Source organism: Nothoprocta perdicaria, unplaced genomic scaffold (assembly GCF_003342845.1).
Source record: "Nothoprocta perdicaria isolate Ctin4 unplaced genomic scaffold, notPer1 scaffold_154, whole genome shotgun sequence".
Taxonomy (NCBI): domain Eukaryota; kingdom Metazoa; phylum Chordata; class Aves; order Tinamiformes; family Tinamidae; genus Nothoprocta; species Nothoprocta perdicaria.
This window is the reverse complement of record NW_020454694.1, coordinates 1,350,705-1,369,618: the sequence shown is the minus strand read 5'-3', so window position 1 is coordinate 1,369,618 and position 18,914 is coordinate 1,350,705. Positions and strand designations below refer to the sequence as shown.

General features: G+C 41.0%; 1 protein-coding gene across 1 annotated transcript in view; it reads right to left on the bottom strand.

The window, feature by feature from the left end:
- VPS41 (VPS41, HOPS complex subunit) overlaps window positions 1-12,942 on the bottom strand; it is an 87,894-nt gene extending 74,952 nt beyond the window's left edge. Inside the window, exon 1 of the mRNA XM_026034982.1 lies at window positions 12,904-12,942. The gene's annotated coding sequence lies outside the window, so the exon portion shown is untranslated. The remainder of the gene's footprint in view (window positions 1-12,903) is intronic.
- Window positions 12,943-18,914: the final 5,972 nt, after the last annotated feature.

Genomic DNA, 18,914 nt, shown 5'->3' with positions numbered 1-18,914 from the left:
GGGAGCAGGGGAGCCGGCCCGGCCGGGAGCAGGAGAGCCGGCCCGGCCGGGAGCAGGAGAGAGGCCCGGCTCTGGTGGCAGGAAGGGCAGCGCGGGTGCGGAACGCAAACGCATTCCGCAAATGCAGCGCCAGCACGGGAGCACGCCGGCCCCGGCACACGCGCAAACACCCCCATCCGGCTAAACACAGCCCCCTCTCGCTACACCCACGAGAACAGAGCTCTGCAGGCCTTGCTGGTTCTGATGAACACCCCACACYGGGGGGGTTTCCCACATAAAACGGTTCATTCCAAAGCAACCGGAAAGCAGCAGTGCAGCACGTTGGTAGAGGAGCTCCTGTTTTCCCCACCAAGSTCTGCTTTCCAATTGCTGGCATAAAAACCACACGTGAAAACACACAGTGCCAGGCCGGTGCAGCAGCACTGTGTCTCACAGCATTTCATTGTACCTAGGGATCTAAAAAGAAGAAATTCAGTAAACTGAAAAGAGATACCCTAAGAATAAACTATTTTATTTAAATTGCCTTTGGAGCACTAAAGCAAGTCTTCCCCAGGTTCAATCTTGTGGCACGTTCTACTATCATCCATGTTAATACATATATACTTGTAATACATACACACCATAAAAAGTGCTATGGAACTATGAAAAAAAATCAATATTTATTACCACGCATTTATTTTATACATATGCTGCAAACAGAGGATGCTTTAAAGTGTTGAGAATTTTGTGACAGAATATGATTGAGATTAATAAAGGGATGTCAGCAATCCATGACGTAGTTGCCTGAAGTGAGGTGTCAAAGTGCCCACCAAGAACCAATTTTACTCAGTAAATCTAACACTGAACAAAGTTGTTACTAGACAGAATGACAATGTCAAATTACAGGGCTGCATAGAAATCAGCCAAATTACTTGTGCCTACACATCCTTAATAAATGACTACAGGATTGAGGCAAAGGCAAGAGGAAAAAAAAGCACCCATGATGGAAGGAGGGAATAAGGGCATATGTTTATTTATGGCAATTAATACATTACTGCATTTCACACATCTCTTACAAAGATTATACTTGAAATGCATGGGCAATCTTTGAATAATCCGTAAAAGTAAAAATTGCACTCCAGGCATCTAGTCTTTCTAATATCCCACATGTTGCCCAAGTCTGGACATCAAATGTGCAACCAATGTGAAAAGTTAATTCTAGTCTCTTGAGTGTTTTGCATAAAAGCACTCAGCCATGGACCATTAGATAAAGTTACTGMAAACAAGTTTGGGCCGTCTTATTTATGACTGAAAACCAAATAATTTTTCCTGCACATGCATATACAAAAAGCATATACACTTGCAAGAGTCAGTGCACTGAAGCATTCTGCCAGGCTTCAAGAAAAAGTAAATAAAATGAAAACTTCCAATATTAGGCAAGACGCTGTATCCATTTCACACTTTCTTGACAGGTATCTTACATTAAGTAAAAGTCAAGCAAAAAGGTGAATTGGAAAAGGGTGGTGGATGGGGGATGGGGGGGTTGCTTTGCTGTAAACAAAGAAAAAATGATTTGCAAAAACACAAGATTTCCCTTTTGCTACAGACCCTAGCTCATATATTAAGTGCATTTGATGCTCTCTCTTCCTGACTATCAACGTTTAATCATTTTAAGGTATTTTTCTATCAGGAAAAGCTTTTACGGCAGCCTGAACTTCTAAAATAAACACAAGCCAGCATTAATAAAAAGCAAATCAATAATTTTTGTTAAATTTTAATAATCCTGCGAACCTACAAATGAAACCATCAGCAGCCTGAGTTGAGATGACAGTTGGCTGCGTTTCTATGACAACCTACAGGAAAGGCACAGTCCTGACTTGCAGCAAAGCTCAGATACAAACAGAGTGACATTTACCCCATACAAGAAAACTCACAGCTTTCCTTATTTTTTTTTTTTTTAAAAAAAAAAAGGAAAAAGGAAAAAGGGGGAGCAGGGAAATGAATTTCTCAACTTACATGGATTTTTGCTAAGTGTTTGGCTATTCTAATTAAAGAGAAGTCCTTCAACCCATCTTAGAGGATTCTAAACATTTGAGAATAAATCTCTTGGTACTGCATCTCCTACTACCACTACTTAACACATCTTCCATGTTTTCTGACATAAAAAAAAAAMCCCACAATCCCGCCAAAAAACACAACACCAAGTTCTGAAACTCTTGTCAAATATATGTAAAGAGAAGCAGGCAAAACAAGCAAACAAAACCCATCATACTGCACATTTTTTTTATATAGCACTTCACAAAGGGCAGGTTTAGGTTCTGAAAGGCAGAAGATGTCCAGATCTGAGGGGTTCGTTTTGGGCTGTCTTGGTTCATTTTAAAATAAACCACGTTTTTCCAAACACAGAAAAGCTACTTTGGAACTCTACTTCAATTTATTCTTCTATTTGCCTTTTAGAGCTGAAAGGCAACAGTAAAAAATGTTCAAAAAAAAAAAAAAAATGCTGTAAAGACCTTTCCTGATGTATTTATTAGCATTTCCTATTGAAAGAAAACTTCTAATGGAAAGATTTATTATAAGCAGCCAGTAAGACCAACATGAACTCTTTCCCATTAAGAACTCTTACTCTTTCCAGTGCTGAATTCCTCAAATAAAGCAARTTCCTCTTTTCATGCCTAGCACCTCAGCATGAGACTCACTGCTAACCCTTCCTCATGGGCAGAATTAAGAAACTGAGGACAGCTACAGATGTGCCAGTTAGCTCTGGAAAAGCCACTTCAACCATGAGGGMAGCTCCTCTGCCTTTCTAAATCCACGTGTCCAACTTCCTTCCGCTCTTCTCCCTCTGTTTCCCAGCCTCTGCCTGCAGGAACAACACCAGTGGTATCCCTAGTAGAGGAAAAACAAGAAATAAAATCCAAAATGGATCCTCACAAAGCAAATTTCCAGGACAAACCTGTGGGCAATTCCTTGAGTTACTCCATGAGCCCTTGTTTGCGCCTACAGCGGAGCATCTGCCCGCAGGACAGTCCATCGCATGAACTCCATGCTCTGCGGACGGCAGATACTCTCATTATGTTATGGACACTGACAGCAAAGTGTCATCCTTCCCACACGATTTGTCCCCCATGTTCTTCCAGGCCTCCATAGAAATAAACAGTGCATAACATTATAAGACAAGTGCCCTTCATGTGTTGTGCCACCTTCCACCCACTTCCAGGCAGGATTCCAGTTACTATAGCTGGTCATCCTGGCACTGAYGGTACTTTGAAGTTTTGACCCTGAAAAATATTTATATTTAGGTAGAAAGATGCCTATGATCTACACACTAAAGTGATTTGAAAGGAATCACACTCACATCCTACTTCCACAAGGCCCTTGGCAACATGTCTCTTCTTAAAAAAGTGTATTGAAGGAGAAAGAAAAGTAATAAGAAAAAAGAGTAAATTTTTGTTTTTGACTCTCATAGTTCCTTTCAAATCCCTCCTGATTTCAAAATTATTAAAAAAAAAAATGTTAAATGGGCTMCTTTCCTTCTAGTTTAGAGGCCATTTCAAATGCTCGGCAGCTATGTATCTGAGTAATTAAAGTTTAAGAGATTCTAGAAACTGATTAAAAACAAAATGAATGCTGCTGAAGAGCAAAGACCATAGTCTTGCTAAAGAGACTACTTTTTAATTTGTAAAACTAATTCTTCTTGAAACTTAAATGCAAGCCATATTCGTTGAGATCCTCTGGAGAAGCCTGGAAATTTTAATGCAGTCATCATGCTTTATGAAAGCAAATGAAACTGTTACACTTCCAGAATTATTAGTTTCAGAATTACATGAAAATTTCAAGAATAACCAAAGAAGTCATTTCTATCTATTTTAATGACTTAAAATAAAATTTCACAAGAGCACCTTCAGTTATTCAGAAATGAATAAACACATCCTCCGTGCTTTGGCTAAAGGTAGTTCTACTTACTACAAGAATTCAACTAAAAATAATTTCTAAATAATTACAGAAGATAYGATTTCTGGATTCAGAACACTCACCACAGAATTAGTTAGCTGTGGTGTTAATTACTTAACACCACAGAATTACTTAACAATACAGAATTACTTAACTTAAGAACCACCTCTAGCTGCTCTTTTCTGTAGAAATGATGTCTTAATCAGGGGTTGACTTTGTTGTCTCAGTTTTACTTTTTGAGTTTTTGGAGGGCAGCATCTTAGATATATATGTGTGTGTGTGTGCACAAGTACATCTGACATAGGAACATGGAGGCTTTATCTCCACAGCCCGCACCTCTCTGAGAAGTACACCTTCTYAGGCATTTTAATCACATTGCTATGAAAGCCGCAGCACCACAAGGCATCACTCAGCTTCACCCCAGGCCATTTAACATCCCTTTTGGATCACAAATCTGCTCAGATAGTGGGATGGCATCAAGGAGGCTGCGCAAAGCTCATAGAGTTTGTACAAGGGGGCTAGCAAGCACTCTACAAGCACAGGGGTGATGTTGCATGCCTTACATGAACAGGCAAAGAGCACCCAACAAGGCAGAAGATACAGCTGCAGCTTTTAGTTTAACCTCACTAGCTCACTTAGAATTTAACATTGATCTTAATGACTTCTTTAGGCAGGAGAAGAAGTTAAATGACTTTTGTCAACCTTCATCCACTCTGGGATGTCAAATCCCAGGTCTTTTTAGGACCTGACAACTTCTCTTTACACTGAATCAAGAGATACTGAGGCATTGATTTACAAACATACCCAGCTTTAGGTATCCTAATTCCTATCTCCCTAACCTTTCAGAAAATGCATTCATCCAAGCATCTCAGAAAAACTGGTTCACAGCTTCACTAAACAAGCATCTCTAGTTCTTTCTAGTCAGCTCATATTTAGGCTAAGTATGATCCAGATAAACCCAAAACAAGAGATTACCAGGCTTAAGTCTCCGTATTCCCATTAGCATTCTGGAAATGTTTGTTTGTGCCAGGTCTTAAGTGCTTTTTAACTGCTTTTCAACAGCAAAATCTCCTTTTTCTAACAACTGTAGGCTAACCCATYGAGATTTTATGTATTTTTGTACTTTTATAATTAAGACTGATAAACTGTAAACTAGTTTTTCAGGTAGGCCCTTTCATCTGGAATGACAAGCTAGCATCTCAACCTGGTCTGAAGTACTAACAAAACTGCAAGTACAACAGCTGCCCTTGTCTTGATCTTGCAATGCCAAAGAAAAAGGAAAGAATGGATTCTTCCTGCCCATGATGATGTGTAGCTTGGAAAATGGCACATCCGGGAAAGAAACCAACGGAAGGAAACACACAAAGCAGAATCTGCACTGATTCAGCCACCACCTCTCTCTCTACAGCTTTTACAGACAGCACGGTCAACTCTTCCTGCTACTATTTTATGAGTATTATTCCAACTCAACCTGGGAGTGAAAGGGTGCCACACTAGGGAAAAATAAGGAAATAAAGCCCCCAAAGACAGGCAGATGACAGAAGGTTCCCATGGCTCACGCAGCCCGGAGCCATCGCAGAGCAGTAACAGATGGTCACGCAACTCCCGTTTCCCTCGGCYGAGGCAGAGGGAGGAAGGCGGCAGGCAGGGAATACCGAAGGGCGCGCTGGCTCCTACCCAGCCATAAGGAGGCTCCTGCACTGCAGACTTTGCTGGGAAAAAAAGTTATTGGAGGTTTCTTGATTCCATCACACTTGAGAGYCAACTGAAAACATTGTTATATTTCCCTAAATGTGCGGTCTTGGAAGCAGAGGTTGAAGAGGGTGGCCTGCCTTACAAACAAACCCTCCTCACTCCCTCCTGCACTCCAGCTATCCAAAGCTGGTGCTTTAAGGGCACTGGCTCCCAAACTACCTATGAGAGCAGAGTCYTGAACCCTCCTGAACACGAGGAAAACACAGCCCAGCCCTCCTCGACCTCCCCTTCCAGCCTGGCTCTGCTTTGGCCCCTGCAGATGACCTCCTGCCTTCCCTTAAACACTTCAAACCCTCCCAGCCACGCCGCCTGTCTCTGGTTTCGGCAGGTTTCAGTGCTCCCGCAGCCATTCCTGCTCCTCACCCCTCACAGGCCTTCCCAAGCAGCACAGCCGGGGCTCCCTCCTGCCTAGCGGCCTGCCGGGGTAGCTTTCATGTTTCGCTTTTTTCTCCAAAACAAGAAAATGAAGGAAATGAAGTGAATAAGCTCCCATGCAGTTCCTTTATGCTTCTTTGAGAAAGAAATCACCAAAACCTTTTAATACCTGGCTGTAAAATTGGCAAACATGTATCAGGATGTTAAAATTTTGCACAGCAGTTTTCTGTTCTCCACACCTACTTTCTACAAGGATTTATTTAATCTCTTGACCTCTTTTGGGAAATGTAGATATACACCAGGAACAAGGAATTAGGATGATAGGGTTGCCTATGAATCTRCATTCAGAGTATGAAATAACACAGATGAAGGGCAAAGCAGAGAGCACTATCTCTTTTCAAAATCCTTGCAGTATAAAAGTTGCACTGTATTTGCAGGACACCAATCGAAGAACTTGGAAGAAGATGGAGATTGGTCAAGTTGTGAAGCAGCAATAGCACAGAGATGGCAATACTGGTCAGGAACAATCACCATAAATGGCTCATTGGAAAAATAAATAAAGTCCACGCAAAATTACTTGATTTCACTCCAACGGCCTTCACTGGGTTTCACCTCACTGGCAGTTTTGACAAGGCAAAGAACCACTGGAAACATTTAAACCCACTTCAGTGTCCAAGAGCAGRCTATCAGTCCAGCCCTATTAATTGCAAATCCCAAAGAAACGCCACATTTCCACTTGTACTTTCCTTTTGCTGAGTAAGGAACTTCAGCAAACATTTGTTTCCCCTGTGAACACTGTTTGATCAGAGCAGTTGCCACCGTGTGATGTACTGCATGTGAACACCCTACAGAGCAGTTTCAGGAGTGTTTTTTAAAGTTATTTTCATTCACTCACTACAGTAGAAGAGCAAGATGGAAAATAACCAATTTGCCTTTCTCTGTATCAAGGGATTTGGTATTCAGAAAGGCCATATCTGCATACTCTGTTAACATGGTAGCTTTGCAATTGCATTTATGTAACATGTAGAGCAACACTATTACCTTTCATGTATTCCAAGGCACACAGATTGCATGGGCACTTCTGGTTAATATTAATAGCTCATTAAACAAAACATCTAATTTCTCCTCAAAACCATCAGAAAAAAAWTAAGAATAACACAAGCATGATCCATTTTTTTTCCTGCAAGTCAAACCTCTAATAATGTATATCATAATGTTAGTTACTAGTCATTGCAAGCTTGTTTTTCAAATTAAGGTATGAAAAGATTCCATTTAAACTTCAATAAATAATTTACGGTGCTCATCCTACTAACTCAAATTGATAAATTATTTCCACGATCCTCTTTCTCATTAAGAACAAGGATAACTTTCTATCTGGAATGTGTGCATCTTCTCCGTCCAGCCTCATTCAAAAGGCCAATTTCACCTAAAGCCATGCAGGGGGAAGCAATCTCTCCTCAGACTACTGAGGTATGTGAAACAATAGGCCTGCTGAGTATTCCCTCCACTCTTCCTTTTTTCTATCTTCAAAAACACTTGGAAGATAAAAATGGCACGCTAGTGTAGAGATAGTTAACAGCATGGACGGGAGATAGGATGAAATGAAACAACCTGTCAAAGGTCAGACTGGAGACAGAAAGCAGCAGGTTCAACGCTGAGGTACAGTAGCCAAATCTAGGTTTAATTGTTTTCTTTTTTTCCCATTATTRCAACGGAGATGCCCCTTCTAAAGCTGCCGGCCACAAAACTCCTCACCTCTTCCAGCCCACTGCTCGGCACCCCATGCTAAGAGTACATCTTGATGGAAATAAAGTATGACAGGAGGCCTTTTCTAACAGATGCTTTATTTACTTGAAATGATTTAATTGCTTTGAACTAATATAGACCCAACCTACAAAACTAAGATCTGGAGTGCATTAAAAATAAATAAATAAAAAACACAACACAAGAGAAAGGTTTTTTTTTCAGTTGCCTCCTTTTCAGGTTTATGTATTTCTTAACTAGGTTCATGCTCAGATCACAGTTTTTGAAACCTTAAAGAATTAAAGCTGCTTAGAATATTTCATTCAGATATACTAGAAAGGTATATCCAGAATATCCTAAAATATCCTTATTCAGATATACTAAGTCACTTGTCTACTTGACAAACAATTGACAAAATTTCTACAATACCCCTCTACAAATCCTACTAGAATTTATGAATACAGTCTTAAAAGAAAATAAGAAATATACTAAACAAACGCACATATCCCTTTCACAAGGGTAGCAGTGACTGAATATTAGAGAAAGGCCCAGAAAATATAAGGCTGGGAGAAGCAAAAACAAAAGTGCTGGAATGCAAACACACAGTAGCAAACACCACATCTCACAGATACATTTTGATAAACAAAGGATTTTAAAAACTCCATAAAATAAACATCTGTACACTTGTCTGTCTTTATGATAGGCCAGTTCAAACAAGCATGGCAGTGTTGTACAAAAAAGAAGTCATCGGAACCACTTCCAGAATTGCAGGACTTAGCACTACTTTTGTGATTCCACAGAGAGTTGCCTTGAAAAGGACCTCCCTGCTAGGGGAGTAAGTACTGGACCAGAGACAAGCTATTCAAAGCCGCAAGAGCAAATTAAAAAGCAGCRGAAAATTTTAATAAGTAACCTCATTTCAGTACAGAGCTTTGTTTCCTTCATCATCCCTCAACGTGATTTCCTGTTCAACTACATCTTATTTCATGGCACCAACAGCTCACGCTTATCAGTGCAGTTGGATATTCTCTCCGTGCTTCTTAGGGCAGCAGCCTACTGCTCCATTTTCCAATGGGATGCCGGGGGCTGGAAAGAGGCAGAGTGAAAAATTAACCTGTACACGAAGCCTGAGGCTGTGGCAGATCCTTGCAGGCCTTGGAGGCATGGCTCAGTGCACTCACCTATAACATGCAAAATATCTCTTACTAAACCTATGCTGACCAGTCCTTTTGCAGGATGCAGTGTAATCTGTACTGATAAGAGCATGTCTTTATACCTGAATGGGAATGTTTTGTGTGCTTTATTTACAGGGAAGACAAAAAACAGCATTCATCTGACCTCTCAAGATTTCATAACAATGCCTCAAAATAAGTCGTGACTCTTCTTGTCCTGCTGCGCTGCATACGCTGCATAGCCACAATACACTGCCTCGGTAAAGCAAAACTCTCCAGCCACACAATGCCGAACAGCACAGAGGCTCAGAGAGAGAAACTTCAGGGAGCTTCAAGTGGATTTTTAATAAGTTTTCTTAATAGATACAAAAGCAGCTCCTGTCTTCAGAAGATGCAAGTGATTCACRGTGGATCCCACAATACATGCTGTTGGGGATGCTTCTATACTATCATTATCCTGTATTTTAAAGCCAAGGAGATCTCTTGCTTTTTAACTATTTATTAATACATTCATTAACATAATCTTCTGCTAGTGTGCTAGCAAAAGGTAAGAAGTATCTACATGGCGGAAAATAGTTCAACTATAAAAGGATTTTACAAGAATAGATACATTGCAAGAAAGAAAAATAATTTGAAAACAGAAATGAAGGTTCAGGCTGTACATAGTTTATTCGGACTTGTTTCCTCCACAGTTTATGAACAGCCAAAAGTCAGATTATTTAGCTGTCTATTTTTAAGGTCTCATCAAACGTGACAGTACAAACATGCAGCTCCAGGTGCTGTAAAATAAAATTAAATAAACCAATGAAACCACATCATACTAGGACTTTTCATCTAAACAAACCTGCTCAGGGTGAGCTCCAAATGCAACATGTTTGATGACTAGTCACTGCAGAGAGAAGTAAAACAAATACACTTCATAAATGTAACTAAAACCAAACAAAAAAAGAAGACACAAAAAAATGGTTGTGCTTTCAGAATGAAGTGGAAATACTTAGAAAAACCAAGTAAGTTTTTCTGTTGAGAATTAAAATAGAAGTTTAGACACGATGTTTTCTCATCATATCATGGTAAAATAGTCTGTCTATATGCAAAAACTTCTAACAGATGATATGCATTTTTATAATATGAAGGGAAAGTTTAGATTCCGCAGTAATACTAAGAAAGATGTGTTACATTTCCACAAACTTTGATACAAATAACTACTACTATCTCTGTGTTGAAAGGTCTGCTTTGTATATGAACATATGCACCACAACTGCTAACTGATATTCCTGATTTTACATATATTAATTTAAACAGCTGGGGAGCATTAAACACAAATTCAGCTGGGAACCAAGAGTAGGAACCAAACTTGCAATGAAGGGCTGTCAGCTGAGGCACATTCAAGAATATCATTTTTTCAGATTCTCATATCTGAGACTTCTTATAAAGCTCCACCATCAAGTTCATGCACATGAGTACCCTGGCACTTGCAAAAGAACAAATCAAGAACAAATCGAGAACAAATCRAGCAGGTATCAAGTCAGACTTAGCATGTGATTTGTTTAGAGCTCATAAATGAACAAAACTAAAGGATTTACTCAACCATAAAGAAACAGAAAGTTTGATTTTTTAGGTATAGACATACATCTAAATTCAAAATTGGGAGTTTTTCTTTTATGTGTTTTTGTTGTTGTGGTTTTTTAAATAAGTATTTATTTCCCCCAAGGACACATTCATATTTTTAAATAACTATGAATAACTATCTTCATATTAGACRAACTTTCACACTGGACCTCCATGTAATGCTTCCTCTGAAAAGAGGAATTATTTTTATGAAAAGTATTCCAACAAACTTCAGCCCAAGACCAATTGCATACGCAAAAAACTTCATTACGACTGAAAACTACAAAATCTATTTCAGAGATGTTTTATTGAGGAATACACTAGGACAGAGTTTGCGAGGATTAGAGTCCAGGATTCCAGTACTGTAACGATAAAATCCATCCCTATTTATCCAAACTGTGGGCCACCCAATAGAAATCATAAAATTTCAGGATTACTAGAAGAAAGAGTAAAGCCTTCAGTTCAATCTCACCCTTGTCTATACTCTAAATAATACAAGGAATCATTGACAACACTTCGACTTTGGGTTTTTACAATTATTTTGAGTTTTTCTTAACTTTATGTGTATTATTGCTAGAAATAGTTTAGTCAGGTATTGAAGCATTTCCACATTTTAATGTTTACACACTTCCTTTAAGCACTTTTTAAACAGAGTTTCAAAGTGTCATTAGTCAAGCCAGCAGTACTGTGTCAAGGCACTATTGACTGGGYTATTCAAGACAACTCATGGAAAGTGTTCGCCCTGGACTGTGTTTTACATCTGACATATATACTCTCAATATTAACATTTTCTTTTCACAACGCTTTATATGTGAATGCAATATCAAAAATAGACATTAGTTTAAACCAAGAGGCTTGTTGAAATTTTTAAAACGTGAATTTCTCCAAAAAGCGCATGATGCTTAATTTCTTTAGAGGCTAAAAACAAAGAAAAATTACCTCTAAAACAAAACAAATGAACAAAATCCCCTGCAATGAATCTTTGACCACTTCCAGTGTCAACAGGTACTTGCACAGTGCTAAAGGGTTGCGATGCTATTAAAACACCCTTAAAAAGTTATCTTGCAACAGGCTTTAAAGAAGCAGCAGTGTGGCAGGGGAATGGCTGYATGCACTGGGTGCTGAGTGCCAACCCCTGCGCGAGCGCTGCTGTGCGCGCCGCCGCGCACTTGCTGCGCATCTCGCGGCGCAGGTGCACCTCACATCACGGAGTCCAGGCACATCACTCCCTGCTGCAGGGCAATTCTCAAACCAAACTCCCTCTCGCTGGGAAAAAAGGACTGGCCAAAGCAGCCGCTCCACACAGCAGCCCTCTGTCAGGAGCAGAATCTCTGCTTCTCATGAGGAATGCCCTAGYGTAGCAGTGCAGTGAAGCAGCAGGCCCTGAGAAAGGTGTGAGGGAGGGGAGGCATCCCACAGGAAACACCGCCACCATCCTTTCCAAATGATTGTTTCTAAAGCCACCATCTCTGCAGGATTTCTGCATGCTCGGGGCTTGAGCCCAGATCCCAACTGGGAACATTTGGCTCTGGGTGGAGAGAGCTTTCATAACCAGCAAGCCTGTTAAAGTTTCCAAAGACAAGGAACCACTTTCACTTAAACACTTCATGTGTGAAAACTGTTAATTTTTGCCAGTGTAATCCCCTGCTCTATTTTCTGAGCTTTTAGGTAGCCACAATAGCAGCTACTCAGCTACTCATCTTCTTCTTCCACTCTCTTGTCACTGTAGACCACACTAAGCCAAGCAGGCACAAGAKTTCTTGTTGTCCCTTCAAGCTAGGTCTGGAGCTAGGGGGCTGCTGTCCAAGGGAGAATTCTGGAATTCCCTGCAGCTTCCTTTCTTTCCGTACCCCGCTTCTTCCAGCAACCTGCAGCAAGGTAGGCAAACTTCTCAAGAGCATAAGCAAGTTTTTACCATAGTGCCATCTTAAGAAGAGACATTCAACAGATCAAGATCAAACACAGACTGCAAACATAACACTGTAATTACCTGAACAYAGTACTAGTGCATATATAATTACCCTGTCAACTAAATTTTCATTTGATCAAAAGAGAAGTACATTCAGTTGAATTTTTATCCAAATATAACTCAATATATTTAAAGTGGGTGATAATTATATGTGTTTTAATACAAAGTAAACCACAACTCCTTTTTAATCACTAACCCAAGCTTAACATTCATGACTACAGGACAAGCACGACTTGTAAATAAGCAGCTGCCAGAGCAAACCAATAGGGATAATATTTTTTCACTCCAGCCTGACAAAGGACTAGCACTGAAGCCAGTTCAAATAGAAAGCATTTTAAGGAGGCTTACCTCAGATTCATCTGTTGATTCTTCATTAGACTTGGTTTCCTGAAAACAACACAAAGAACAACAAAGGAAAATTAGGTAAGCACAAATATGACCTGAACAGCTAAGCAATAATTCCTATTTAAAGCACATTTTCAACCATTATTAAGAGACAGAAGACAAARCGGGAGCTGCTTGGAGGTTCTGAATGATTTTGAAGATGTCAGAAATGATTATCCTCTGCATTCATACCCAATTTGTGCTTATACTTGTAATCTAGTGCCACACTGACACTCAGTGGCACCAGTTTACTGTGATACTACTGCTGGTTCCTCTAAAATAGAGAGGGAAAGCGCAGCATCTGAAAGCTGTTCAGCCCCAGCGAAAGTTTCTCTGTCTCCCCAGAAGTGGTTACAAGTTTGCAAAGCAGTTGTCCATGCCCTGACACACAAGGCAGAATGGCACTCTCAGGTTATCAGTAAACGAGCTTTGATATCAACTATCAATAGACTTATCTCAAAATAAACTAATTTCAAACCACTTTTCATAGAAATACACCAGAAATCAAAGTTTAATGACTTTTTTCTCCACATCCCCCAATGCAAAYCCAGTGCCATTCTCCTGCCTTAGAACAGCTACAGTTGCCTAAGGTACATAACTATACTTTTAAAGCTCCTCTCTGGCAAGACAGTGAATCTTAGTGCACTACTACAAATACATAAAAAAAAAAAGAAAAAAGTTCAGTCAGCTCCTGCTAATGTCTCACCAGTTCTCTGGTAAAACATGCTAGTGTATTATCTCCTCAAATAGGCCAGCAAAAGGAAGATTTTTCTTAACATATTCATTGCCATCAATAGCAATAAAAAGTTACAACTAATAGGTTGAAAGTGACTTTAAGCATTTTAACAGCAACACATGATATAAATAAAGAATGTACATGACAGATGGTGGAGTTTCAAGCCCTATGAAGTAATACTTGGGCAATAAGGTAAATAGGTACAGAATTTCATAASAGAAGCCAAAAAAGAAAGAGTTACCAACAATGAGGAGAAATAAAACGGGAAGCAAATTTAATGCAACCAGTGTAACCTTCGGTTTGTCACACCTATTAATTTCCCCTCTTTATAACCTCAAGGCAGAAAGCAGAGGTCTCCACTGCACTTTCACCCTTAATGACCACCCCACCTAGAGATATTTGGGGAAATAAAGGCAATCTTCTATTTTGTATTTGAAACTCATATATTACCTCAGTTACTGTCATCTGTTTCCCGTACCTTATATATTGCAAGCAGGCAGGGCTACCTCTAAAACATATCCCATAAAAGGCTTATCTGGGTATTCCCTATTCACAATGATTTTGGGAATGGAAAGAATTCCCAAATTCTTCGGGAAGTATGGGAGGTGGGGGAAGATGAAGATGCAACAAAATCCTGGTACCCCTTCAAGCTAAGATTTGACTTCAAAAGTATAGCTGGCTGCCAGTTTGTCTCAAGGTCTCTGTTCACAAGTTGCTGTCACCTTTTGGAACATAGTGAATTTATTACATAGAATCTTTGTGCATCTTAAATTTGACTCAAGAACAACCACTMAACGATGATAGAGCTAAAATACAGAGATCTGACACCAACAGCCAATAGGTCAAGGTATAAAAACACACAAGGTACAACAGAAATACTAGAAAATGAAAGGTACAATGAAAATACCAGATTCCTAATGSGAAAAACTGTCCTTGATTCCTGCAGAGCCAACCTTTTATGAAGAAAAAAACTATTAGATCTATCATTTTGGTACTTCTAATTTTTCTAAGAATTCTGCCTAAACATCTTTGCCAGTCATGCTACACAAACAAGGAATTTGAGAGCAAGTTTGTTCTGTATCAACATAAGAATTTTGTTTGCTAAAAGAAAACATTAACCTGCAATCCCGAACAAAATAAGTTGTTACTGCAAGGGACATTTCTGCTAGCACATTTGAGACCAACCAGTACAGCTACATCACTTATATTTTTCCCATGTTTCCAATTGTTCTGGCTATTAGTGGAAACACATATCTGGGCAAAACAAAGGACAAGAGTTTTTCAAGGTGAGGTTACTGTATAACACCACACAGAGACTGACACACACACAGTGCAGTAACAGCCATCTTGCTSTTATACCAGTCCATCTTTACATCTTCACAAGACGCCAAAACAAGAGAGATCACAGTACACTCTAAAGATACCCTTGTAAACAGCAACCTGCAAAAATCCAGGTGTGCAAGATTGAGACACACCAGAAGCGGACTCATAATCAGTCTCTGTGAATCCAAGAAATATACATTGTTTTAATTTGGGACATATCCCTCCTTACTATACCCTGTACAACCACTGTAACTGCATCCAATACATTTTGTAAGCTGGATATACAGGCACATTTTAAAGGCTTCATGACCTTTACGCTCTACTAAAGAGAGTGACATGCAAAAAAACAAATGGCATCCCTTTAAGCTTAGAAAATAAAGGCATAAACTGCATGATTCCTTAACAAGAATTTAAAAGAAGGTGCTTAGATAAGCAACTGCTAGACCATTAGACAAGTAAGTCCTAACTCACTATGCTAGCAAATTCCTACCAAGAGCTTTTTGTCCCACAGACAAAACTAGTGTAACAAACTGCAGTTATGACCTCCCTGGAGTTTTGCTATTCTTCCTTCTCCCACTTAAATGCATGAACCAAGAGGATTATCCCCTACTTCTATTTTTTAGAAGCATTGTAACTGTGAAAAGGAAATCCCTCATCAGGGATTAGCAGGTGACCAGAATCTCAAATCATGTAGGGGCAACTGTCACTGGTAGGTCTGTCAAACTCTAGGGAAAAATCAGCACTGGGGTTACTGCACACCTCAGTCAGTTGGCAAACGCTGTTGCTCAAGCAGCCTAAGAATGGAAAAAGGGAACACAGATGAGACAAACAGAGAAACAGAAGGTAATCTCTGCCTATAATAATCACTCACAAAGATGTGACATAATTTTTCAATAAATTATTAATCCACAATAGCCTTCCAGTATGACAGATAGGGGGCTTTGCCTTTTCCCCTCCTTTGCAAAAGGATTATCAACCACCTTTTTAAGCCCATAATCTGCTGGGAAGGGAAATATCATAAAACCTGGATTTCAAAGAAATTGCACCACCCTTTACCTCCATAGGCAAYTTATAGATCCCTTTCAGCAGGGTAAAGCACCATCTACACACAAAATGAGTGAATAAGATCATTCTTAAATCATGGCTCAGGGAGAGAAAGACATAGGCTATTCTAATCTGCTTAAATAAAATAAATTTCATCCGAGTTGGTATTAGCCCAAGAATCCTTTTAAACGCTGCCACACTTAAATACTTGGTGAATCAGACAACCAAGCCCCACAGGAAAGCCAACTCTGCCCAGCAAAATCCTTCGCAAGAGGAAAAGTGGAAACCACATTGGGTATTTGATGTTGAGACTAATTTTCCCGTATCTTTGCTCCTGCTTTGCAATGACCCTTCCTTTCCCTCAGTTCCTTAATGGGGACTCTTCACAGGCCCCAGCTGCACCCCCAAAGCTGCCCCTAGGTGCTGAGGGTTCCATGTGAACAGAGCCCTAAACACAAACAAAACCTGCAAGGAACCATGATGCTGGCACCACATCAGCTTCACAGGCGGGTGAGAGGAAGACGGGTGTCATTTTGACAGCGGGGAGGAAGGGAAGCGAAAGTTTTCTGAGGCTGACATGTGACCAACCCCGTCAATATCGAACCGCTTCCATACATTTTTCCCCTGTTACATCCGCACACACGAGCGCGGCTTTAAGGCCACCCACTTCCCAGCTCTCACACAGACCCTTGGAACTCTTCCCACTGTTATTTATTACAAAGGAAAACAACGTTATTCATCACGCCGCGGCCTCGTAACGCCCGGAGCGGCGGGTGCGGGGGGATGCGGGAGCCGCGCGGCAGCCGCGTGGCCGTTAACGGCCGTTAACCGCCGCGCGCCGCTCCGCGCGCCCCGCCCCGTGTCGCGCCCTGCTCCGAGCGCCCCCCGGCCCGCGGCACCCGCCGCGCGGCCTCTACCTTCTCCTCGGCTTCCGCCATGGCGCGCGCCGTGGCCGTCACGGGGCGTCAGGGCGCGCGCCGCGCGGCACGCCGGGACTTGTAGTTCGGGGCGGGCGGAGCGAGCGCGGGAAGGCGCCTCCCCCGCCGCCAGCGGCCGTTAACRGCCGTTAACGGCCGCGCCGTGGGTCGCCGGCCCGGCAAGGCAGAGGCGAGCCGGGGRCGGCGAGGGTAGACACTTCTTCCTTCCTCTCTCCTTCAGCTTGAGCGAGCGGAGCTCGCTGTTTTCAGCTACATTCGCACCGCGCCGGCAGCCCCGACTTCTCCCCCAAAAAGGATGTTCGCCTCCCGCTYACCAGAGCCACCCTCTCTGCTCACCATTTCTGCCTGCCTTTGGCAAGACACAGGCTGGCAGAGATGGGGAACAGAGAGGGTGGCTCTGGTGAGCGGGAGGCGAACATCACCCCTGCACATAAGATCTACACAACTTGTTTGCATTCAAATTGTTAGTTTTTCCTCCCTTCCTCCTTTCCTCCCTTCCTCTCTCCCTTCCTTGCTCTCTTCCTCTCTTTCTCTCTCTCTTTCTCTCTTCCTTAAATATATGCCCAAAGCTAAAAGGCTAAAGGCTAAAAGCTAAAAGGCAGTGCTCTAAACCATGCAGGTTTTGTCAAAGCAGGCATCCGCACATAAGGCAGAGCAGCAGTTCATGTACCAAGTCCATACCCCTGGGAGCGGTGGCAAGAATTTAACACCTGCAGGTCAGCTCTGACAACCAAGGGAGARTCTTGTACTAGAACTGGATGAACATGAGGACATTCAGGGAAAGTTAATTGCAGGGTGTAGTAGTACGAGTATGAAAATCACTGCCGTGCATTTAGAAACTGAAAGGCAGAATTTCTGCTGAGGAGAGATGACTGTCCTTTAAAAACAGACAGGGAGGTTCATGTGGCATATGAGAACTATCAGAGTTAACAGTCGGTGTCAGTAGAAGAACATGTAGATACAACTATCATGAAGACACTGASTTTGGAAATGACAAGAAAACCTCCATTTTTTGATCTATTACCAAACTATCTATGACCTGTCAGGGTTCCATGACCAAGAAGTATGTAAATGTAATCCTGGCTATTTAAACCAAAGGATATCTACAGAGAAGGAGGTTTTTGGCTGTTGTAGGTTTTTGCTGTTGTAGGAGACACTGTTGATATCTCATCAGGGACTAACTGTAAATCTCACGTCGCCTTTGCTCAAAACAGATGAATTCAAAGTGAAAGGGGGCAAAGGACTGCTTAAAAGCATCTCAGAAATTTAGGATCTGTCGTTGCAGAAGACCAAAAAGAGCATGACTTCTTCAATCTAGGAGCTGTCTAGGAGCAAATAGGTGCTGAAGAGGAAAAGAAAGCTACTAAAAGTAGCAGATCAAATAGGTGTCTGCTATTATCAGTGCTATTATATTTTGTTGGGAATAAGAAGTASATTCTCAGAGATCAGAGGAATGATGTCCTGTTGAAAACAATAAAAAAAAATCATAATTACTCTCAATATAGTGAGGATTTGTCCTATAATATGTAATGCACAAGCTGTCTTACCTGGTACTTGAAGACTGTAGGTGTCTAGGAAAGGAAACGTTTTCTCATATACTTTTTTCCCCCCACTTTTAGGAAAAATAAACTTTTTTTCCCCCTCTTTGTTTCTGTTTTTCCATAACTGAGGCATGTTGTGGCATATTTTAAGCTGTAAGGAACATTAATAACAGACTTTATAGACACCAAGAAAAACAGAGCGTAATGAAAAGGATGGCAGATCTTGTAAACTTTGCACCTAACAGGGTACATTTGTTACCACCAGAACAGCCAAGGAACAGCTGCACTTGTTTTCACTGCTTGCAGAGCAAGTGGTATAAACCATGTGACTCACTCACAGGCTGCTACTTATTTCTGGCAGAAACACACAAAAACTTTTGATTTCTTCTTTTT